At 35.8% G+C, this 26180-nt stretch overlaps 1 long non-coding RNA gene across 5 annotated transcripts in view; it reads right to left on the reverse strand.

The window, feature by feature from the left end:
* Positions 1–14704, reverse strand: part of Gm30620 — a 71807-nt gene extending 57103 nt beyond the window's left edge. For 4 of the 5 annotated variants that reach the window (XR_386087.2, XR_386086.2, XR_001782523.1 and 1 more), the window contains exon 1: positions 14600–14704. This is a non-coding gene — a long non-coding RNA (predicted gene, 30620). Of the gene's footprint in view, positions 1–12935; positions 13011–14599 lie in introns of those variants that run through there. The other variant, XR_386085.3, reaches the window with a different exon arrangement.
* Positions 14705–26180: the final 11476 nt, after the last annotated feature.

Genomic DNA, 26180 nt, shown 5'->3' on the forward strand with positions numbered 1-26180 from the left:
AAGTATATGTTTTGCAAATATCTTCTTCAAATACTTGTTTGCTTTCATTTGATCAGAGAGGTTCCAAGAGATCACATTAATTCATTGAGCTCTGGGTGATGAACACTCTCTTTCATGCTTTGTGCTTTTTGTATCCAATCTGGAAATCTTTTAGCCTGATGGATAGCAAGAACTGTGCTCTGTGAGTTCTGGTAGAAGTCTTTATGTTTTATGTTTCACATTTAAATTTATGGTCTACTTTGAATTAATTGTAATGTATCCCTGAGGTGTGTGTAAGGATTCATATTTCTGAATATGCAAACACAATTGTTCCAGTAACTTTTAAAGAAAACAACATGATCTGTTTCTGGAAGGGCCTTGGAACCTTTACGCAAAATCAGTAATTATGTATGCATTGATCTACTTCTGGAATATATGTTCTTTCTCATTGATCTGTGTACTTATCCTTTGCCAAGATCCGGTCTTGTTTACTCTAGCTTTTTAGTGCTCATTAATATCAAGCAGTGTGAGTCCTTGCACTGTTTGCTCTTTTTTTCTGATATTTCAAGCACTTCGATCTATTACATACATTGTAGAATCAGTTTTTTATTGAATGCTACAAAAATTATATTTTGGTACGGATCATTTCTATTGCACAGATAAATTTGGAGTACAGTTGACATATGCAACCAATACTCAGTTTTAATTAATGAATCTGATATAGCTCACTGTTAATTTAAGTCTTATGTGATCTCAATATTTTGTAGTTACTAGTATACAAAATATTCACTTTCTTTATTAGACTTATTCTTTTTTTAAAAGATTTATTTATTTATTATACGTAAGAACACACTGTAGCTATCTTCAGACACTTACAAGAGGGTGTCAGATCTTGCTATGGATGTTTGTGAGCCACCATGTGGTTGCTGGGATTTGAACTCAGGATCTTCAGAAGAGCAGACAATGCTCTAACCGTATTAGACTTATTCTTAAATAATTACCATTGGAATGTGCAATTTTTAATTTTTATTGGATATTTTCTTTATTTACACTTCAAATGTTTTCCCCATTCCAGGTCTCGCCTTATGGAATCCCCTATCCCATCCCCCTCTCCCCCTGCCTCTATGAGGGTGCTCCCCCATCCACCCCCACACTCCCATGTTCCAGCTCTTGCATTCCCCTACACTGGGCCATAGAACACCCCCAGACCCAAAAGCTGCTCCTCCCACTAATGTCCATCAAGGCCATCCTCTGCCACAAATGCAGCCAGAGCCATGGGTCCCTCCATATACTCTTTGGTTGGTGGTCTAGTCCCCGGTAGTTCTGGGGGTCTGGCCGGTAGAGATTGTTGCTCCAACCATGGGGTTACAAACCCTCTCAGCTCCTTCAGTCTCTTCTTCAACTCCTCCATCAGGGACTGTTCTCAGTCCAATAGTTGGCTGAGAGCATCAGCCTTTGCACTTGTCAGGCTCTGTCAGAACCTCTCAAGAGATAGCCATATCAGGCTCCTGTCAGCAAGTACTTCCTGGCATCCACAATAGCATCTGGGTTTGATGACTGTATATGGGATGGATTCCCAGGAGGGACAGTCTGGATGGGCTTTCCTTCAGTCTCTGCTCCACACTTTGTCTCCATATTTTTATTTTCCTGAGTATTCTGTTCCTCCATCTAGGAAGCATCCACACTTTCTGTCTTCTTGAACTTCATTTGGTCTGTGAATTGTATCTTGGGTATTTTGAACTTTTGGGGTAATGTCCACTTATCAGTGAGTACATACCATGCGTATTCTTTTGTGACTGGATTACGTCACTCAGGATGATATTTTCAAATTCCATCCATTTGCCTGTGAATTTCATGAAGTCATTGTTTTTATTAGCGGAGTAATACTCCATTGTGTAAATGTACCACATTTTCTGTATCCATCCTCTGTTGAGGAACATCTGGGTTGTTTTTTAGCTTCTAGCTATTATAAATATGGCTGCTATGAACATAATGGAGTAGAATGTGCATTTTTAAATAGTATTAAATACACTTTAGAACTATTTATAGTTAGTATACAGAGACGCAGAAGGTTTTTCTTTCTGTTTTATTTGCCAAGTCCCAATTGAGTGTTTGAGTTTTCCATTTCTAATCTGTATGTGCCTGTATTTTTTTTCTTGCATTACTACCATTTTGATTTTAAAATAGACATGTAGTTTTAATTGTTCAATGAATACCCAATGAAAGCATTGCTGAGTTATGAGGTACATGTGTGCTTAACTTCTGAAGACATTGACAGTTTTCCAAGTGGCTTTGTCATTTGTGTTCTCACCCGGAGCTTATGGTATTTTCTTCTGCTTTCCATGTGCCAATGCTTTGCAATATCATTTATTAGAGTATCTGAATAGAGTTGTAGGGGGGCATCTAAAATTCCACCACTCAAGAAGTAGAGAAAGGTACATCACCATATTTATGGAATAGAACTAGTGAGATCAGATATCCTTGTTTTGTTTCTTAAGAAGGAAACATTAAATCTTTTACCCATAAAAATATTTACTGTACATTTTCTGTAGACACAATAGACAGTTTTGCTTTGTGGTTTTTGAGGGCTCTTAACATGATTACCTATTGAATTTGGCTAAATCCAAGTTCTACAGGACTCTGATTTTTTCTTCTTGTAGAGGATTACTTCACTTGTAACTTCATGAATCTCAGAAGTTGTTATTGTTTACTTGTTCATAAATTTCATTGAAATTTTTAATTCCTAAATCTGTCTTCTTTATTAAAGCAACAAAATACTATCTATGTAATCTGTGCTTGTTTTCTAACATTTTACTTAGGAGCTTTTTCACTTTAATTTTAGGAACAAGATATTTATGGTTAAATATAATAATAATAATAATAATAATAATAATAATAATAATAATAGTGATTATTCTAAGAGTTGACAACAGTGTGTAGCAACTACTGCTTACTGTGGCATTTATTAATATTTTGCTATCTGAACAACTCCATGAGGCAGATCATTGTTATGACAATGGAGCCAACTTCCCAGCTAGAAAACAAAAACAAAAACAGGCTTAGAGAAGTCTCAGTACCTTTCAGAAATACAGAACTCTTGTCCTGTCAATTGCGAGTCTGTTTGTTCCACATTGTGCTTTCACATGTGCACACCTCTTCTATAGTCACTATGTACACACATACTCCGGTGTCACTGACTAATAGCACTGCAATAAGTGTGATTGGAAAAACAATTCTTACCAAATGCCTCACTATATCTATGAAATAAATGTGCAAAGAAGATTAGGAGGTCAGGATTTGAGCTAAAAAAAATATGGATTTCCATGCAGTTTTGGGGCATATTGTATAATATTTTTCTGAAATAGTCTCATGGATACATAGTCATGATGCAACTTGATCAAGACTTGTGGTTTCTTTTGTTAGTTTTCGACACATAAGCAATTACTATGGCTTTTATTCATGTTGAATGTGTTTAAGTGTTTATTACTAATCTTTGCCCATACCTTTGACCACCATTTCTGACTTTTTAAATATTTAATGTATTCATACTTAAATGAAGTTTATATATCAAATTATGGTTTTATTTTCAGCATTCACTTTGTGCTGTGTATCTTTGCCATTTTATCAACTTTTTTTCCTGATCATTACAGTGGTTGTAAAATCAAAGAAGTTTTTTTCCCCGTGCGACTTATCACTCATACAAATGCTCCAGCTGGGGCCTGACTTCAGAATTCAGAGCATAAGCTGTTCTTCCAGAGGATCTGAATTTAGTACCTGCTCCCATATCAGGTAGTTCAAAATGCAATGTCCTATATAAGTGCTGCTCTATCTGACACCTACTTCTTGACCCTGAAGGCATCTAAACACACAAGGCATAACCCCCCACCCCCCCACCCCCCCACACACAAATTTACTGAGCAATCAATGTTAAACCAGACATATTGGCATATTTTAGTCAACACTTTTATAAAAGTTAATGTAAAATTACTTTTCTATGTTATGAATTAAGGAACTGACTTGCTTTTTTACTAGGTAACAAATTGCTAACTAGTATCCATAATTTATTTTTACTGAATAAATTGATGATATTCTTATATTCCTCCATTCCCTTGATTTATTAACAGAAACTGACAAAAACCATCATGTATATTACACACATACACACACACACACACACACACACACACACACACACACACACACATATATGCTATCTTACATCTTTTACTAAATGTTTAGATCAAACTAACTGACATGCCTAATATTTTATATCTTTCTCTGATGAGAATACTTATGGTCCATTGTCTCAAACATTTTCAAGTATATAAGTGCCAAGGCCTCTAATAACAGACCTTAAGAATTTACTCCCTGTAAGTGACAGAATATGTATATTTTTCCCAACATCCTTTCATTTCCTACCACCTTGCACTGAGATTTTCAAAACCACAATTTTATCCCTTAAACTGCATAGCTATCCATCTAACCATCCCTAATTTTCTTCATCAACTTATCTTTCCATGGACATTTATATTGTTTTCATATACCAGGAGCTGTAAATAACGCATCAATGAACAGTATCTCTTTGGCATGCTTATTTATTTGTTCTAGCTGTATTTATAGAAATTGGACTTAGTATTATGTGATTGTGGTGTTTTTAAATTTTGAGGGACCTTGGCAATATTTTCAAATATGGTTTTACTACAACTTTATCTTAATATAGAGTGATTATATGTCTAGATCCTTTGTGATAACTCTTTTGTATTCTACTGACATATTATTGTGAGAGACATGCAATGTGAAATGATCTGAGATTCTGACCTTGAACTACCATGACCATATGACCTGAAGCACATCACTTGGCTTTTATTTGTACTTCATTTCCCTCATTTAATATAATTGCTTTAAATCAAAAATAAAAAAAAATAGACAATACATAGCACCTAGCATATAATAAACTCTTAAAATGTATCTAGTCTTAATTATTTTATTTGCTATTTCAAGCCTAAAATTTTAATTATTATAATTATGGCATAGATGGATTAAAACCATGTGGTCCATATAAATAAGTTATGACAATTGGTTATAAAAGCAGATAGCAAAAGCTTTTTCTTACAAAAAAGAGAATTGAAAGTTTTCCATCTACATATTGTCTTATTTTGGAAGGAAAATTTAAAATGTGGCTTGGAGTATGAGGTGAGAATGAATCCGGGAGTTGGAATGATAGAAAGCACTGAGCATCATCCTCAGGATTGCTGCATAATCTCTGGATTTCTATTTGAGACGATAAACTTTATTTCCTTAAATATTACAGTAAACTTTTAGTATGATCTCATTGTCGGTGGTATGTTTGGTCCCCAAGCTTTCTACAAAATTCTTGCTGTTGTGTTCTGCTGAAGTACTTTAAGTATAAAGTTTCCTTATATCATTGGTAAAAAGGTTTTTTTTAAGTTAAAAAAATAGGAAAGAACTAAAATGGCAGTTTAAATACTTACTCTGCCCATCCTGATACCCCTTATAAATTCTAATCTAGAAAACCAATATTTGAAATTTTTCAATTTTTATTAATTAATGTATGGCATTTAGTTTGGACCAACCTCCCAAATTTAATAAAAGATAAATATTTCTTTGAATTTGTTAAAGAAAATATCTATATATTCCTAAGTATCTGAGTATAATCTCCTCAGTATTATAATGCTATTTGTAATTATGTACTTAAACCTGACCACGTGGCATTGGATTGGTGTACCCATCCCTGTTGAAGATTATTTCTCCCATTGAATACATTCCTCACTTGTCTTTAGGAGTTTCTTTTTGTATGTTTGGTTTGTTTTATTTCTGTAGAGTTAAGGCCTCCTGAGATATTTTTTGGCCACAATACCATGTATATTATTGCTGTGCTTATTCAGTTCATGTTTAGGCAGTCATGTTTGTGATAATTTATGGGTGAACCTTCTGACATTACTTGTAAATGCTATCTCAAGAAAACCTTTTTGATTTCCCCTCTGGCTCTTCTAAGATTATTCCTCAGCCTTAGCAGCAAGAGTTGGATTGTAGATATGTTAGTTGTAGATATGTTAGTTGTAGATATGTTAGTTGTAGATATGTTTGTTGGCACTGGAATTCACAACTATGAAGGTCACTTGGCTGTGGTTTTCTATAAATGTCTATATCTGTTGTAAAGAGACATGCCATTAATTATCTTTAAGAACTACAATTATATGTAGATATAGTGACCAGTATATAGAATGTAATTAGAGATTAGGGTGGTTTAGGTTCTTCTACGAGATCTATGTTTTCACTAGGGCTAGGTAGTTGGCTAAACCAGGACAATCAAAGTTAACCCTCCTACCAATACCCACTACAACAGGAACATACAGGAACCAAAGCCATCTAGATACTTAAAGCCCTCAAAATAATACAATCAACAAAAGCCAGAGCAATATGATACTTTCAGAAAACAGATGCCCTGCTACAGCAAGCCCTAGATATTCTAATGCAACTGAAACACAAGAAAATAAACTTAAATCCAGTATTATAAAGATAAAATATAAAGATAAATGAATAAATCCTTTAAAGAAATACAGAAAAATAGAATCAAACTGCTGGAGGTCTATAAAGAGGAAACAAATAAATCCCTTGAAGATATACAGGAAAATGCAATTAAATTGGTGAAGGAAGTAAATAAAACTGTAAGACCTGAAAATAGATATAGCAGTAATAAAGTAAAAACAAACTGAGGGAATCCTAGAGATGGAAAATCTAGGGAAGAGAACATGAGCTACAGATGCAAGCACCACCAACAGAATACAGCATACAAACGAGACAGTATCACAGGATTACAAGGTATAATGGAAGAAATTGAGACACCAGTCAAAGAAAATGTTAAATCTAAAATTTTCCTGATGTAAAACATCCAGGAAATCTGGGATAGCATGAAAAGACCTAACTTAAGAATAATGGAATAGAAGAGGGTGAAGAAGAGTCCCACCTCCAAGGCTCAGAAAATATTCTCAACAAAATTATAGACACTCAAAAAGCTAGAAGGGCCTGAACAGATATCCTGCAGCCCCTAAAAACCACAGATGCCAATCTAGATTACTATACTCATCAAAACTCTCAGTCACCATAGATGGAGAAAAAAAAGATATTCCAAGACAAGTCCAAATTCAACCAATATCTATGTACAAATCCAACCCTACAGAAGATACTAGAAAGAAAACTCCAACCCATGGAGGATAACTACATCTAGGAAAACACAAGAAATCAGTAATTCCATACCAGCAAAAATAAGTGAAGCACACACATCACACACACACAAACACACACACACACACACACACACACACACTGCCAATATCAATATAACAGGAAATAACAATCATTACAAATAGACTCACCAAAGAAAGAGAACTTCAGGCCAATTTCTCTTATGAACATTGATGCAAAAAAACTGAATAAAATATTTGACAAACCGAATCCAAGAACACCAAAAACATCAGACCCCATGATCAAGTAGGCTTCATCTCAGGGATGCAGTAATGGTTCAATATATGAAAATCCATCAATATAATCCACCGTATAGACAAGGTGAAGGATAAAATCATTAAATTATCTCATTAGATGCTGAATATGGCTTTGACTACATCCCTTTATGTTAAAAGTATTAGAGAGATCAGGGATACAAGGTACATTCCTAAATATAAACAAAGAAATAATCAGCTAGCCAAAGAACACCAGCTGGACTTAGACTTCCTTATGCATATGTACCAGATGTGCATCTGACCTTTATGGGGGTCCTGAACAACTGAAGGAGTTTCTATATCAAAGCTCTTGCCTATATGTGTATATGTTCTTCTCGCTGGGCTGCCTTGTCTGGTCTCAGTGCAAAAGGAAGTGCCTATCCTTAGAGAGACTCGAAATGTCAGGGTTGAAGGATACTCAGGGGATCCCTCCAGCTCAGAAAATAAGGTGAAAGGGGAAAGGCAGAAGAATTGTGGGAGGGAGTGACTGGGAGGTGAAAGTGAGCGGGATGTAAAATGAATACGTAAAAGATATTAAAAAAAAAACATGAAATACAGAGAAACCCTGTCTCGGAAAAAAAAAATCATGAAAAAAGAAATTCAGACTACTCAAAGTATCCAAGAGATCAAATACAGTCCTCATAAAAATATCAATGATACTCATCAGGGAATTAGAAAAAAATTTCTCAAAATTTTCATGAAACTATGTATGCAACAACAAATAGCTCAAAGCATTTTTGAACAAAAGTAAGAAAGCTAGAAACATCACACCACCAGATTTCAAAGTATATTTAAAACATATAGAAATCAAGACAGCATGATATTGTCATGAAAGAAGATGGCCATAAAAGATACACAAAGCAGTGAAACTGAGTAGAGATTTCAAAAATAACCATATTTATAGCCAATTGATTTTTATTAGAAGAGCAAGAATAAGCAATGCAGTTAAAAACAAAACCAGCAACAACTACCTTTGCAATGGTGCTGTGTACATTTGGTATTTTCATGCACATTCTGAAGAATAAAATTAGGTCCAAGTTCTTGTAAGATCCTTAAAACTTAAGAAGTTTAGAACTTTAAATTTTCACATTTAAAAATGTAAGTCAAAGATGTAAAGGAACAAAACTCTTAGCAGAAAGCCTAAGGGAGTGATTCAGGACAATGACCAAGGCCATGATTTGATAGATGGGTAGACAGACAGACAGACAGACAGACAGATAAAGTATATGTATTCTAGATACCCTAAAATGTAAGGCAACAGATACAAAAATTGGCAAATGATACTACACCAAGGTAAAAAGTCTCTTTTGGTTAGTAAGTGAACAGACCATAAAGAAAATGCATAGAATAGCACACAATCTTCAGAAAGTATTATCTGACAGGAGGCTACTATCTAGAAATTATTGGAAATGTAATTCAATAGAAAAAGGATTTAAATGAACTACGAGTACAATTTAAGTTGCTAGAAGATACATATGAATGGCCATTATATTCATGAAAATTATTCTGTAACACTAGTTACTAGGGAAGTGCAAATCAAACCACAAGATAGTCACTCATCGGAGTTAGGATGCCTATTATCAAAATGACAAAAATTAACAAAGTGTTGATGAGGATGTGCAAAAATAGGAACACTTGCACAGTGTTTACAGAAATATGAATTAGCAAGACATTATGGAGATAAATATGGAGATTTCTCAATAAATAAAAGTCATGTTGTCATTTGATCATACAATTATGCATCAGAAATACAATTAAATTAAATCAGAGCCAGTGAGCTGTCTCAATAGGTATATATGTATGCTGCCAAGCCTGATGAGATCTGACTCTGAGACCCATGTGGTAGAAGAAAACCAAAATCTATGTGTTTTTCTCTGACCTCCACATGTGTTTCATGCCATATCCAAGTCAGAGAAAAGGAGGAGGGCTTGTTTCTTTAATTTCATTATTGCTCAAGTAGCAAGGATGTAAAACAAACATTGATATTTACCAATAGGTAAAATTTACATGCAATTTAATATTATGTAATCATTAAAACATGATATTCTGTCATTGTTTGCATTAATGGGCTTGGGGACATGATGCTAACTGCAATAAGTTTGGACAGAAATACTTATGATCTCACTCTTATAAGTAATCTAAAACAGCAAACATCATAGTATCTGATTGTGGAACCTGATAGTATCTAGTTTTTAGAGAAAATGGAAAGAGGAAAGAAGAGGAGAGGTGAATTAGCAGGTCTAGAGTTACTTCTCAAGAAAGGAAGTAAGCTGGGGTGTTGGAAAGCACATCCTGGTGAATTTGGTTGACAATGCACTGTATATTTAAATAGCAGAAAGCAATTGGAATGTACTCACAATAAAGAAATCAGAAACAATCTAGGTATGTGAAACAAGGGTTTATCTGCTAGGTCAAGCAAGGAGCCCTGAGTACTGACAGGAGTCTCTATTGTACCTTGTATGTTTGTGGATTCTGACCAACAGCTTCAATGGAGGTGTCTCACACCAGATACAGAGACTGTCTACTAAATGCCTATAGAAGTGATACTATAGAACCATACATGGTATCTCCTTTCAATCTCTCATGTTCTAAATGAGGTTATAAATAGTAGGTTTCCAGGTGACCTTTTAATACTCCTTTTGTTTTGGTTATTCGTCTCTGCCCTGCCTCCTCATAGCTCCATTCCCTCTTCACTGGTTAAAACGTTCTACCACAGTGTTCCCTCTTTACTGTTCTTTTACCTATATTCTACTACCGTCCCTTCTTTTAACTACTACCTAAATGCCCTTCTCAGTTTCCTAGCTTCCACAGATACTACAGGTTAAACAAACAAAGCTAAAAGAATGGAATAGGATCTTTGTGTGAGAAACCACAACCTGTGTTTTCCTTTCTGAGCCTGGGTCATCTCAGTATTGTTTCCTCCATATACCCATACTCATTTTTCTACAGATGACAAATTTATTTTTCTTTACGACTACATAGAATTCCAGTGTATAGGTGTAGTATATTTTATATTTTTATAACATTTTCATTCGCTGATGGCTATCTAGGCTAATTTCAATTCCTAGCAATTGTAAATGAAACAGTAATATAATTGGATATGCAGTTTTCTCTATGGTATGGTAGCTCTTCCAATATGTGCACAAGAACAGTATTGCTGGATCATACAGTAGGTTTATCTATAGGTTTTTGAGAAATCTCCAGACAGAGAAATTAAGATAGAGCTGTACTGGAGGCTTTTTACCTCCTGGATAGCTTTCAAAGTACCAGAAGGTGATGTGTAGGCTGCTGACGAGGGGCTGGGGTATCAATGGTCCATCTGTGTACTCTAGAAAGTGCAAAACCAATGATTCAGGAAAGATGTGTCACCTTTGCAACAACATCACAGCTGTGATAGAGTAACCAGCTGTGCTCTGACTGGATTTGAAGGCCTGCTCACGGAGAAGGAATTCAGGCCTGGCACTGAAATCCCAGTCTACAGCTCTTACCTAGCAATATTAAGGCCCAGGAGGGCCTAACACTTACTACTGTTGCTTAACTAAATTGATGCAGAATCAATTCACTTTTAAATATTTATGTTTATGTCCATAGTTGTAAGTTAGTCTCAGTCTTAATCAGAGAAGCCTCTTGCTAGAGTGAACAATGCTGACTAAAGATATTTATAGTTTCACAAAATAATGAGAATACAGATAGTTGAAGACTCAGCCCTTAAAAAAAGACATTTTTACCAACTTCTCTAATATTCACAGGACAATGAAGAAGGAAATCTGGGAAAAAATAAGGGCTAGAAGATAAAAAAAACAAGGGCTAGGAAATGCCTGTCTCTTTGCCCAACAGATATAGACATTGCTGTTAATAGCTCATGGAAATTATGGCTACTTGCCTTGGGCTTGCAGAAGATTGGCTTTACTCCCAACCAATCATGGACTGCTGAAAGAGTAATTGATCTCACCTTCATACTGTGAACTAACAGCTATTAGTAGATGCCACAGACCCTCTTTGGTCCCTGTATGTGTGGAACGGTTCTCTGGTTGCAGGTGGACAAGGAGTTGGCGGGAATTGACAGACAGACTCGACACAAGGGAGTGTGCATCTGAATGTAATTTGTTAAATCGAGTATCAAACTTTTTATACAGAAGAAAATAGGGGTGTTGGGTGACACACTGGCAAGGCACAAAGAGGTTACTGGATTCTTACACAAAACAGAGGAATGCAAACACTGAAGGACTGGCTGGAACCAACTGGGATAAAATTCAGTGTTAACAACAGGGATCAAAAACAGTTCCAACCAAGGTCCACTTAATCATAGAAACCAGGGGCAAGGGCTTTGTGCCCTTGCCATAGTTCCTACTCTAGTCTATTATATAGTCCACCCCTAGGCCATTGTAAATACTTGTGTATGGGTGTAACTCAGCAATCTCTAGTTCTAAGTATCTACTCTGGTTCCTCTTTAGGTCACAAACTTCCTTCTTCCTAGATAATTGTAAATGTCCCTGTAGGGCAGTGACTTAGCTATCCGTGCCCAAGGTCGGATCAAGGACTGCCTAGAATCTAAGTTAGCTATATGTCAAAATATCAATCCTTAGGAGCACTTATAATAAAGCAATATTAAGGGAAAGCACACAGATCCATTTACCAACTAAAGTAGGACATTGGAACATTCCCTATACAGGATGCCACGATTCCAGGAGACTAAGTTTCCATGAACTTTTCGCCTCCAGACAGCGCCCAGGTTTTCAGGGCCTGTCACACTTGTCACTAGTGGAGTGGATGTAGCAAGTAGATGATGGAGAGGAGGAAGTCCTTGTCTTCAAATGTGTACTTCCTGATGAACCCACCAGCAACCAAGGGAGAACTCAAACTCGTAGTCACATCAATGTTCACCCTTAAACTCTGGCTCAGACTCCAAAATGGACATTAACATGAAGAAGAGACTTGTAGAGAAGAGGAGGTCGAGGCAAGTGAGGAAGGGAGATGAGAAATGTTATGGAGTGGTAGTAATAAGCAAGCTTTATGTGCATGGTAAAATCATCAACAAATTTAGACAATGCAGACATGAACAGCATTTAAGGTGGTAGGTATGCTAATTATCTTGAATCAATCACTATACTGTGCACATATATCTAACATTATTACATTGTACCTCACAAATATGTGCTAATATGACATGCAGCAATCATAACTACTGAACACTTTAACATTCACAAAAGGAGGATACAAAATAAAACAAAAACATATAGAGAGACCTTTAGTGGACCTCTGCATACTTATACTGTAGTTATCAGTATCTGACTAAGTTTGAAAAGGTCTCCAACTTCTCCAGGAACCACCAGAGCATCTTCCAGCACTGCCACACTACTGCAGTTTGGTAATTGACATGATCTTGCTTCCTAGATAAAAGACTTTGCTATTTAGAATATATTGTAAGTGTCTTACCTTTATTGAACACTGTAATGAACGAATCTGGCTTTCTCCATTTTTTTAGACTTAGCTCAGTTGTTTTCAATAACTGTACAAAAATGTATTAACATTTTATTTTTGTAGAAATAGTCATATTATACTCATTTTAATAACTGGTAAGGTTCTCCAGAAAGGCAACAAAAAGGTTATTTTTTCAGCATTACTTCAAGGCTTAGCCATACACAATATATGAACATTCAACGAGTAGAGCAAAGGCAGATGTCACAGAGTTAAGTACTGAATCAATAACTGAATTCCTGTTATGTGTACTACATTGGGAATACAAGCTCAGCATCACCCTACAGTTCATTTTTACTTGATACAAGGCATCAGTTATGTGATGCCTGCTAGGAAGGTGTATTTTCTAATAATACCAGTAGCATCAATTCCACCAAGTTAATTTATCTCACCTAAGTTTAAGAGAGATTATTCAATCGTTCAAAGTATTTGTGTGGTGCCCATATATGTGAGGTCCATAAGACAAGAATGGAGTCACAGCATCTTTGTCTCCTCAGTGAATGGCTTAGTTTTATGCCTGTTGTGAATGTTAAACACAACACGAAGAATGGACATGGTTAGAGATACATACAGTGCCTAAAGTGATATCCCACCAAAGCCAGCATTTGGTATTCACTCCGCTCTAATGTCTCTGACATCCTGTTGCAAAGAGAATTTCTATCCTGTCTGTCACATCATCTTGCTGCACCAAATATGCCACTACTAGTGAAGTAAACATACCTTATATCAAATGGTACCCCACCCAGCTTCAGTAAGTGGTAGAGGGCTTTCTTACAATCCATCATAGCAAGTAGAATCAATGGCTAACACTTTTTATAAATCACTTTCAGCTAAAATTATATGGATCTCTTGTTGGAGACTTAAGGTCTCTATTATTTATTTTAAAACTGCACAGAATGGAAACCATTTTCAGTTCTGCGGGAGGTTATATAAACTCCTGAAAGGAACCTTACAGCAAACACTGTTTCCCTGGTGTTTTATTTATCAGCTAATATATACACTATACACACATCATATGTGCTATGTGGTAAGAGCAATGCATGTGATTGTTTTCTGCCCTCTGGAAATGAAGTCTAGTGAGTAAGACTGGCATGCAGAGTCATTTCTGGAATATATGTATATGTGCACAAACACACTTGCAAGCACACAAACAAGAGTCACTTTCTTTGGAGAAAAATATCACAACAATGCAATATTAGATGTCTAATACTGAAGAACCAATCAGTACCAAAATCGCACCCTCTTTCTAGGGAATCCTAAACTCATAGAACTCCAGGATACCCTCAAAAATTGTCCAAATAACTGAACCAACTGGGCAAGGGAATCAAGAATTCAATACTTTTTAACCAGGATTGTTGCCCAAATACAAATTTTTTTCATGAGCTTTATGTGTAATTAATATAATCTTGGTAATAATGATAAAATATTAATATTAATAATCCCCATTTATGGAAAATGAGTCCGAGGTATTTGATATTGGTATGTCTAGTAATTGACAGTCTATATTTTGTTTAGTTTTGTAAAATCCAAATGTTTAGCCAAAAGATGCAACCCCTATCTGACCATCAGGTTGCCCTAGGTTATATCATTGAGGTTGAGAGAAAAGGTAGGAAGAAACTTACCTTCCAAATGAGCATTATAACTCTGCAATTACATGGGAGCTGCTAAGTCAGGCAGTTCTGCCTTAGTTTCTTGTCTCTGTTACTTGCTAGCTTGGACATGTGACTTAGCTCAGCTAAAACTCAGACTGCAAAGCACAGATACTAAAAATTCACTTCCTTCAAGGAAGTTGTACAAGAATTACACTTAAAAATACACACAGAAACACTTAGCTCTACACTTGGCACATACATCTACTTAATAAATATCAGCCAAAACACATTTTTATGTAACTGAATTTGCCCAGAACTAGAGAAATCTGTTTGGTTTCCTGACAGAATTCAGACACTCAGGAGCTACTCCAAATCTCTATAGGAAAAACCTAGGGTTTCCTGAGAATTTGTTAGAAGTCTGGGTTAACGATAAAATATAGAATTTTGGTGATAGGGCAGAGTAGATGTGTGGTTGACTTCCTAGGTGAACGAAGCATCCGTAAAGCTGGCAGTCCATTCTAATCTCTTGTGAGTTGTCTCAGAGAGCCCATCTCAGGCACAGCTCCCCTAGACCCAAGAAGTGTCGTGGAAGGTCCACTTTAATAGATGCCATAAGAGCATAAAGCTTATTGCTTTACATCACTATTGTTTGGTCTTGGAAAAAAATCTGCCGTAAAGGACCAACTAGAAATTGAAGCACTGTTCAACATACCCATAATTGCTTCTCTATTTCACCCAGAATATTGGGTAAGAGAATAAGGTTCTGATTAAACCATATTTGTTACATGGTTGCTAGATATATTTGAGCATCTAATAGACCTGTGCAGTGCATCCTGGGACCTTGTGTTGTGTGAATATGATCACATTTAAGTTTAAAATGCAAATAAGTTAATATTTGAGAAAGATATAGCTTAACAAATTTTTTAGTTATTTTACCCCTGAGAATGGCTCTGAAATAGAAAGGTTTAAGATAATGAACAAAATACTCATTTTTATAAATAAAAGTATGTGTGTGTTAATAGAGACAGAGATAGATAGATATTTATTTTTCTGTTTCAATGGCAAATGTCTGTATTCTTTTTTTTAATGGGTGTTTAGAAATACCACTTGTTCTTATAATTTGTTCATATTATTTCCACAATCACACATTCTTGATGATTCTTTATCCTCGGTACTATTATTTTACATTCTACTATTGAATCTGCATGTTTACTGTTTTGCATATTTACCTATTGTGTCACCACGACCTTTTCATGTTGTCTTGTTTCTTCTATCTTTTTATGAGTTTTATTACTTCTCTTTTGTCATAGCCTAAAATTTATCTACTACCCCTACACAAAAGATTTGCATGTAGTTGTTCAATTGTTGTTAAAACTGATTATCAATATATATTTTAAGAAGAAAAATAATCTTTCCGATTTATCTCAGATATATGAGTAACAAGTTTGGAAATTTTTATGAGTTTGTCTGTCTCAAGGCCTTTTATTCAAATTACTCAAAGCTTTATTGAATTGGAAATGCTTGCTGGGGAGCAGAAAACTGTAGAAGATGACTATTTCTCAGCGAGCTCTTAATTAGCTTAGTTACCTTAAGCAAATAAGAACCCTTCTGGGTGTCAGTCGGGTTTGTCAACTTTGAAATAAGAGATTGGATTAGATGTTGTAAGTTTCCTTCTAGCGGTGCCTACTAAATGGTTCAATTGACTGAAACTGATAGAAAGATGTCACATAGCACAAAAGCTCAGACCTACAGGACTCCACCCTTAAGCAAACTACACACCTGTGCTACTTAATGTCTTTTCTGTTTTCACTCTCACTATAATTCATCTGGAATCATTATTGCAATTAGGCACCTATATGCAGAAAACCATTAACTCAATTGTGCTGATTTTTAGATGCAAGGTTTATTTTGAGAAAAATGCCCAAGGAATCAATAAAACACAGGATAAAACCTCAGCATAAAACTGATAGAACACTATTTTCAAACACACATACATACATACATACACACACACACACACACACACAGAGAGAGAGAGAGAGAGAGAGAGAGAGAGAGAGATTCTTTATCCAAAATTCAAAATTCAGTATCTTAGTGGAGAAAGAATACAAGGACATTTTAAAATCAGAAACAGCACAGAACTATTTCTATTCTCTATTCAAAATGTAATAGCAGTTATTTACTAAAGATATTTAACACGAGAACTCAATTAGAAGCTTAAGAATGGAAAGGAGCAAAGCTACCTGTGTCCTCAGCTGACATGATAGCATACTGAGAAGCTTCTGCAGAATCAGTGATCATCCCAAGTCAGACAATGAAAGCCTTCAATAAGCAGCAGGGTAAGGAGTTAACAGACAAAATCAGTAGCTTTGATATACACAAAAATAAACAGCAAGAGAACAGAGTGGCAAGAGCAATCTCACTTATACTAGCAACATAAAGATAGTATTTAGCATTAAATATAGGGGATTGGGACATGGACCCACAGTTAAATCACTTTCCAGGAATGAGAGCAAATAGGAGGTTGATTTCCAGAACTCACTTGAATGCTTAGGAGGATGTGACACAGTGTAAGGATCCCAGGAGCAACCTGCATATCCAGCACAAGCAGCATCAATAAGTTATCTATTGAACTGAGAGATCTTGCCTCAGCAACTAAGGTGGAAGAATCCTTTTCGTTGACTTCAGACCTCCACATACATGTGTACACATATTAAAAATCACCTTACCCCCATATACATGTCCCCACACATGAAAACATGCACACATACATATTCAGACTACTTACATACATACATAACGCACAAGTACTCACACAAAAGAAATAAAAAATTATAAGGCATATGTGAAACTCACCCAAAAATGTTTAAGAACTTCCTGAACTTGCTCCACTAAATCTTCGTCTACCAAGTTAGGCTTGACCAAATGGAAAGATACCCGTGTTCTTAGATATGACAATTCAATGTCATAAACAATCATCTGTTAGTTTATAATTTAATATAATCTAAGCTAAAGAAAAGTATCTATAAGGTATTTTAGACAGTTTGATAAATTGAAATAATGTTGATGTGAAAAGAGAAATATATAGCAATAGTCATTAGAGAGTAAAAAGAAAAAAAAAAACAGAGTAGATTCCAAATGTACCACATACTAAACTGAAACAGAGACCATAGAGAAATACTGCTACTGGTTTTCTTCTTTATAGCTTGTTCTATTTGTTTCCTTATTCAAAGCATATGCCTAGCCTAGGCGTGGCACTATTTACAATGGGAAAAATCCTCCCACGTTAATCAATAATAATTTTTAAAAGCCCCACAGCTTTTAAATTGGGAAATTAAAATTAAAAGGGCAATTTGATGGGAGCAACTTTTCAACTGAAGTTCTCTTTTCCTACGTCACTGTCAAGTTGACAAAGACTAAGCAGCACCATAATAAATAAATGATAGTTGACAGATAGAAGATAGATAAATAGATGAGGGGTGATAAATAAAACTGATTGAGAGGCAGGTAGATGATCCATCCAAGCGATCCAAACATATACCAAAAAGAGCTCAAATGCTTAAACAGACCTAAAACAAACAGGGAGATGGAAAGTGTAATTTATAAATTTAAAACTGAAAATTTTTCTAAGCCCTGATCACAGTATACTTTTAGCATGGTTTTTGAATGACATTTCCCAACTAAAGGAGTGGGGAATCACTGGATAAGTGGTTTACTCCAGGTTGAGCAAAGAAAATATACAAAGGACTGAAAAATAGTATGGTACTATAAATTTTAAAAATGTCAAAAATATAGGGGTGGTGGAAAAATAAAGCTGCCAATATAAAAAGACTTTTAATAGCCAAAAGTGAATAATTTGAATAAAAAATAGTGACAACATTAGCGTTTTAACTAATAAAATAAAACAATTTTTACAGGTCTACAAACAATCGAACCAATAATTACAGAGAAGAAAGGAAAATACTGTCCTCACAGCAGTGTTCTAGTTAATGAATGTAGATGATAAATATGATATCACTATTGATTATAAGATGAATTGGATACTCAAATTAGTGGGCATAATTTTATAAAGAAAGAATTAACTTTGCAAGTAAGGAAAACTGAAAATATCACTGAGAGAATTACTTAAAGTTGACATTACCAGTAATGAGACATATCAATACTATCAAGTCCTTGATAGAATATTGAATATTGTAAGTTATTTCTGCTATATTCCTAACAAAAATGTATAAACATATTACAAATGTGAGGAAATATCAAACTTGCCTTGATGGCCATTTGGAAAATAATTTATTTCTTCTACAAATGAGACAAAATTCTAAGAGACAAGGTAGATGATGGCTAGCTAGCCAAATGTTAGCATTGAGAAGTAAAAACATTTAAGATATTTGACTTATATAGAAAAATAAAATACTTTAGAGAGCAGTGATATGTGAAGCAGGGTCTACAGTTTAATTAATACATCAATATTAACTTTTTAGATTTTATATAATACATTATCGTGAAAAGCAGCTAAATGTGTAGTGTTCAGGAATTCCCAGTCTATGTACATAAGTCCATGTACTTAGATCAGACAAAGAATGAGTTCATATTTAGAATTCAAGCTTTTCTCATCTTCATTTCTGCCACAGTAACCTTGAGTCACTGAAATTTCCTGCAAAGTAGTTTCTTGGCTCTCTTTTCCTTAACAGACTCTTCTATGGAAAATAGCAGCCATGTAACATCTTTTCTGTCTTTGGAATCCTCAAGTAGCTCCTACTGTCATGGAGGAAATCCAAATCCTATTCAAGACTTCCAGTCCCTAGTTGGCACCATTTTCTATATTCTTCACTTAAATCTATGCTGTCTGTGTGGCCATACCATAGCCTCCATGTCTTGCCCACTCTGTATTCAGAACCGTCACATCCCTGCCCTTGTACAGCATCACTTCTGCCAAAGTGTACCAGGTTACCACTATTCAACAGTGACACCTGCATCCCACCTTCCTCCCAACCGTCACTTTTCCTTCAGGTCTATAATGTTGGCATATGCCGTGTGAATTTGCATCTTTGTCGTTCCTTAACAACTCAAGACATTACCTCATTGGCATTAATAAAAATCTGATCAGAATGTACAAGGCAGGACTTTCTGTGAGGCAGAAAGGAGCTCTGGGAGGAAGAAGGAGTAAGGCCTTTTCATGAGGAGATATCAGAGAGGACAGATGTGACTACTGGCCAGGAAGGTATACTAGCCATATGGCTAAATGGGGCTAGGTTGTTGGGTTAATTTAAATGAGCCAGTTTAAAGTCAGCCCAGCTAAGGCCTAAACTTTGAAATATTAAAAGGTCTCTGTGTAATAATTTGGGTAACTGGTGCCATATTAGGTTCTAGCATTAGAGAGAGAGAAAGAGAGAGAGAGAGAGAGAGAGAGAGAGAGAGAGAGATTGATAATCACACTATAAAAACAGTCATTGTCTAGCACTTGAGCTTGATTATTCACTAGATTTATTTTTTCTCTTTCTCAGTCCATCGATGAGCCCCTTCTCTTAGTTTTAGTTCCTTAAGAGAAGATATTTCTGCTTATGTTCATTAATGAACCTCTTTAATACAAACAGATATATGATGGTATTTGGTATAAATGACTTGAAGTCTTTAATAATCCATCTACTTGAACTATTAGAAAAATAGATTTATGGTTTATGATTAACTATCAGCCACATTTTTGCAAAGTACATATGTACACCTGTGATTAATTTTTTTAAATTTCTTTTTCAGAAAAGTGAGAGAACATTTCTTCTCCTGAATTTTATTTCATCCAACTCTTATGGGCTTCTGGGAAATGCTTTGATACCCTCTTAAATCAGCTCTCTTCTGAGATATATTGCTCAGGTGAACTGCTTACTAAACTCAAACTAGATTGGAATAAACATGAATAACAGCCAAGGCATAAATATGAAAACTTAATGTTTACTCTTTTAATTGAGATTATAGGTCATAGGTATTTTTCATAAATTTATTTCATCACAAGTTTGTATTTACATTGTATGGATGTCACAAGTCATTGTTTACTTTAAGGTCATTTATTTTCTGAATAAGATCCAAAGCCAGTCACTAGTCCCAACAGTTCCACAAAGGTTATTGCATGAATGAATTTTTAATCAGTTTTATAGTTTTCAAAGCAGATAAATAATAGACTCTGTGTGCCTTTCACTCCCAGTGAACTCACTTGCAGCAGCAATACCAGACAAACTTACTAACAAGTATCTATACTGGAAAGCTTACTTTTAGGAAAACCTTTGCTTGCCTGCCTTTGAGTGCTTTCAGTTCCTCTTTGCTTTTGTTTTTATTTTAATGTAAAAAAAAAAGAAAGAAAAAGAAATGGGTGTTGGCAATGTTGCCAGTTGACACCTCCTTCCAAGCCTGCTGTAGAGCTTTTAATCAGCCTTCTGTTTTGTTTTCTCTTCCTAGTCCAGTTGTCCCCTTTAACCTTATCAAAACCGCTAAATTTCTTCAACCTGCCACCAAAAGCCATGTCAGCATCTTAAACACAGCCACAGCTGAGGTGCCCCAGCAAAGGCAAATTGATCTTTCAACCCTGAAGGCAAGTCACACAGCATGCAAGCCCTCACCACCCGGAGCTTGACTTCAAGGTCAGCTCCTTCTACCTCTTCAAGGGGGAAGGCAACTCCTTGGCACCATAGCTGCATTTAGCAACACTTCAGAGTTTTAATACCTTAGATCTTCTCTGGGCCTGAAGGGTTACTAAGGGGTGCAGTTTGAGGAAAGATGCTGAGAGAAACAGAAGTCTTGTAGCTTAACTGATAACACAGAGACACTGCTGCCAAGTCATGGCATGGGGTGATGGTAGAGTTTCAAGGAACGCTTCCCATCTAACTCCCGATACTTTTCTTGTTTTTGATTTTTGGGGTTTGTTGTTGTTGTTGTTGTTTGTTTGTTTGTTTCTTATTGCTTTCTTGTTAAAAATAAAAATGTTCTCTAAGAATAGATAAGAGACACTCAAATATTTACGCAATCATTCCTGCAAATTCCCGCCCAGAGATTCAATTTGCCTTAGGTTGAAAATATTCATTTAAGAAGAAATTGCATTTTTGCTGCATTTATATTTGCTCCAAATATTATAATATATCAACTTTGGTGTAATGTTTACATGGTAATGGGCATTTTAAGACATACAAGGATGATTTAACGTATACAGGAAGTTGCGTAGAGGTTATAAGCATGTACTTTGGCATTTATTCTTAATAAAGGATTTGAGTGACCTAAGAGAGTCCTAGAACCAGTTTCTCATGGATTTTGAGTCCTGACTGCAGCCACCTCCTTTTAAATGTGTCTCATTTCGAACAGTTATTGAACATAAAAGTCTAAGTAATCCTGGTTTTACTAAACCAGTATAATCCCTAAAAACAATCTATAAACATTTGTCCTTACACCCACAACTAAATTCTTACCCCTCATTGAGGAAACATCTCTTTACAACAGGAGACTATCACAGAAAGCAACAACCAATTAAAATGTAAATTGTGGAGCCAGGACTCAGTGGATATATCTGCAAAGTGTTCCTGCAACTAAGTTTCAAATAACACTGCAGAAGGTTGGGGAGGGGTTGTAAGAGCCAGAGGATTAGGGAGTCTGCTGTGAGATTGTGTTTTCTAGTAATTCCAGAAGCTGTAATTATAAAATCTCTCATATATGACTGCTCCAATGCAAGCTGAACAAGAAGGACATTAATGCACATGCCAAACTGGACAGAGAAAAGCTTTTAACCCTACACAACAAACTATAGACTGAGGATAGCTAAACACAGGAGAGTGTGCCTTCCTCTAACAATTAGTAAGAAACAAAAGAATAGAAGCCACGAGTTTGAAGGAGAATGGGGGTTGAAGAGAAGAAAGGGAAGAAAGAAAGAAAATAAAAAATTAAATTTACATGCAAAGTGGCTTGGATTGACTGCATTTAAACAAAGTCTTTCAATACTAACATCTTGATAGTCTGGTACTTTCAAATTAATAATTAGAAAATGGCCCAATTCATGAGAAGTGAATGTCCTAACTTAGAGAACGTAAGTAGCATCATGACAAGTATGATTGGGAGGATCCAGGTCCTATGGCAAGCTGCTGGACAGCTGACTAGAACTAAGAACTCTTCATGCCCCATCACTGGCATGTATCCTACTTCTGGATTGTAATGTTTCTGTTATCTGAGTCTAGAAACATCACAGGTCTATCAAGGGCTACCATTTCTGTTTGCAGTGCTAGAACAGTATAGCCATCTGACAGGGTCCAGGGCAGCCCAGATTAAGTTCTTTGTGATTTGGATGATAGACGACCTCAACAATAAATGTATCTTCCTGTATCCTTCATTAGTCACTCTAAGGTTGTCTCATTCCCAGTTGCCTTCCTCATATGTAACACTTGATTTGATTTTCCAGTTGCATGAATTTGAAGACAATAGGTTTCCATTTCAATAAGCAAGTACAATATAAGTTACATTTATATGTACATTATTCCATGGTAAAGAGACAGCTTAGTCAGTAGAGTGCTTGCTGCATAGCATAAGGATCAAAGTTGAATCCCCAGCATCTACAGAAAGGAGTGAACCTGCTGCTGTGTGTTTATAGTCACAGACCTGAGTAGGCACACACAGGTGGATATATGTGGTTCATTGGTCAAACTGCCTAGTCTGACCTCACAGTCCCAGGTCCCAAGGAAAGAGATTTGTCTCAAGAAAACCAGAAAGTGTTCCTGATAAACAACACCTAAGGTTGATCTCTAGCCTACACACTACCCCCCCCCCCACACACACACATGCATACTCTATGACTATTTTAAGTGGTTTTGTACTCTGATTTTATAGGCAGTAAAATCTTACTTTAAAATTATTTACTAGTTTGTCAGTATTCTCTATAAATACATTTGGAATTTACTGCATCATATACTCTGTAGAGTTTAATCAGCACTCCTATAAGCCCATTAATACTACTGTAACCTCCTAGAACTCTCATATTTGCAGTTCCTCTTCTTTGTGACAGGTTGTAGTCTCGTTGGAATAACAGAAACCATAAAGATACTTCTTGCTCTCAGAGTGTGTCCAGAATGTAGAGGCAATAAACAACTAGAAAAGATGCCATATGCTAATTATTCTCTTGGTTGAATAATGATGACACATTTTCATAGATAGGGCACAATAAATCCCCACCTTTCAAAAATCATGATGTTCAACCCTTGGTTTAATGTTCAAAGGTCAGGAGCATATAAGCATATCCTGTAAGACAGTGATGGAGATGACCTTCAGTAGCCTTATTTGTTCAGTTTCACTGCTGAAAAATAGCTGAATTTCCTAAATCAAAGGGAGACTCATGAAGTGCATTTTAAAGGACCAGAGTGTTAAAACAAATTGAATAGATTAAGACCAATGTCCACTAAGTAGTCTATCAAGGACTCTCTGAAATCGCCAAAGCGCTGAATTTTAACTGCTGATTTTTCTGGCAGTGACACTTCCCTTCAGGGATATTCATCTGATTTCATTTTCATTTCACAATCTGATTGCAGTTACAATTCTCTCTCTGCAACTCTTCACAGCAGATATCTAACTATCATGAGACATTAGGCAGTGCTTTTCCTGATTCCTTTTTAGAATTTGCTAGAGTGTTCCATATGCTTCTTTTTGTTGTTTTCAATATAAGTTTTAAAGATATTATAGCAAAATGCAAGCTTTGTTATGTGAGCTTTATAAGAAATTTTCCTCAACAGCTGGCCAACTTTATTTATAGCGGGAACTAGTCATTCAATGTACTTTCTAAGCAGTTCACATTTCTTGCACATCACGTCTTTAAGAAACCTGTAATGGTTTTAAAATAACCACTTGTTTTTTTAAACATATTCTCTCTAAGGAATCACAAAGACCTCCAGAATTTCCACGTAAAATTTATGTGGAAGGAGTGGTTCATCTCAGCTTATAGAAGGCCCCTCTAAAGCAAACCTTTGCCTCACAGAAACAAAATGAAGAGATTTTTCAATGGATTCCAAATGCTCATGACTGAAGGGATGAGTGAGGAAAACTTTTTCATTTTAATCTTTAGCACCTTAGATATCAAGGAGGTGTTCAAGAGAATCAAAAGCACAGAAGGAGGACGACTGACCAATGAGGATCCCATAGAAGTTATGTGCCTAGAATGAGGAAGTTCTTGGCCACAGAACTGAAAGAGTTCACTGTCACCAGGAATTGAAGAAGACAGGAAATTGTCTGTAAATGACCTATGAGTGAGCCAGAGATGATTCGGAGGGTTCATTACAGGCTTGAACACACATAAGCGTGGACTCAGCACATCTTTGCAAACACTGATGTTCTTATTCTTCATGTTCTTGTTGTTGCTGTTGTTGTTGATGATGGGGGGCGTGGTGGTGGATGGTGGTCTTTCTTCTTCTTCTTCTTCTTCTTCTTCTTCTTCTTCTTCTTCTTCTTCTTCTTCTTCTTCTTCTTCTTCTTCTTCTTCCTCCTCCTCCTCCTTCTTCTTTCTCCTCCCCGTCCCCCTCCTCCTTCTCCTTCTTCCACCACCTCCTCCTTCTTCCATCTCCTCCTCTTTGGGACACTCTTACTATCTTAGCCATGGAAGGTCCACAACTTCTAAAGTGGCCTTTTTCAATAAAGTCATACTTGGTCACTCTTTAGTTCTCCAACCTTCCAGAACACTGTATAATCCAATGAGAAATGTGTCATTCTCAATAGACTGATTTTTGAATGGATGGAAATTCAAGTTGTATGATCACTATGATCTTCAGCCAATGAAATGAGGAAAATTGAGATTAGGCAATTAATACATGAATAGACGAACACATGAATATTAAGTAAGCAAACCATCATATACGGCTCATGTTTGTGCTTTCACATACAGTTTTTTCAAATCTTCCTAAAAAGAATCCATTTCCAATTGTTGAAATAAGACTCAGATATTCAACTGTTTGCTGAATATAATAGAAATATTAAATGTTATTTACTTCCAAAAGAATGTAACATAGAGAACTGAAATTATTAAATGGTTTCTTTATTGTCTGGCTCCAATTTATAATATTAAAGGCAATGTATAATTACACACAAGAATCATAAATTTTAGATAGGCTAGAAAAAGGAAATATGGGTTTCTTTATACAAGTTTTCTGTATACAAATTTTATTCGCACTACTGATTTGACTGGAAACTTCCCATCTTTATTTAATATAACACAGACATTTCTAGGGCAGAATCTAAAGTCAGTGTTTTCTTTGACTCCATATTATTAAATACTAGAAGTCACTGTATGACATTAAACATATCTAGCATGATTAGCTTTATAACAGGAATCCAAGATATCCACTCCTCCCCTCTATCACAAACCTCAAACTAGTTAGTTTTGAAAAAACATCCCTGTTCTAAAAATCAGATCAAACTTCTATAGAAGATTTAACAATATTACTTTGTTCCCCACCCTTATATCATAGTAAAAGTTGGTCTTTATTGTTCAGACCTTAGGCTTGAATTCCCATTTACCTCTAATTCTTACACACACAAGCACACACCACATGCACACACACACACACACACACACACACACACACACACACATTGAATCTAAAGT

The sequence above is a fragment of the Mus musculus genome, chromosome 18, assembly GCF_000001635.26.
Source record: "Mus musculus strain C57BL/6J chromosome 18, GRCm38.p6 C57BL/6J".
Taxonomy (NCBI): Eukaryota; Metazoa; Chordata; class Mammalia; order Rodentia; family Muridae; genus Mus; species Mus musculus.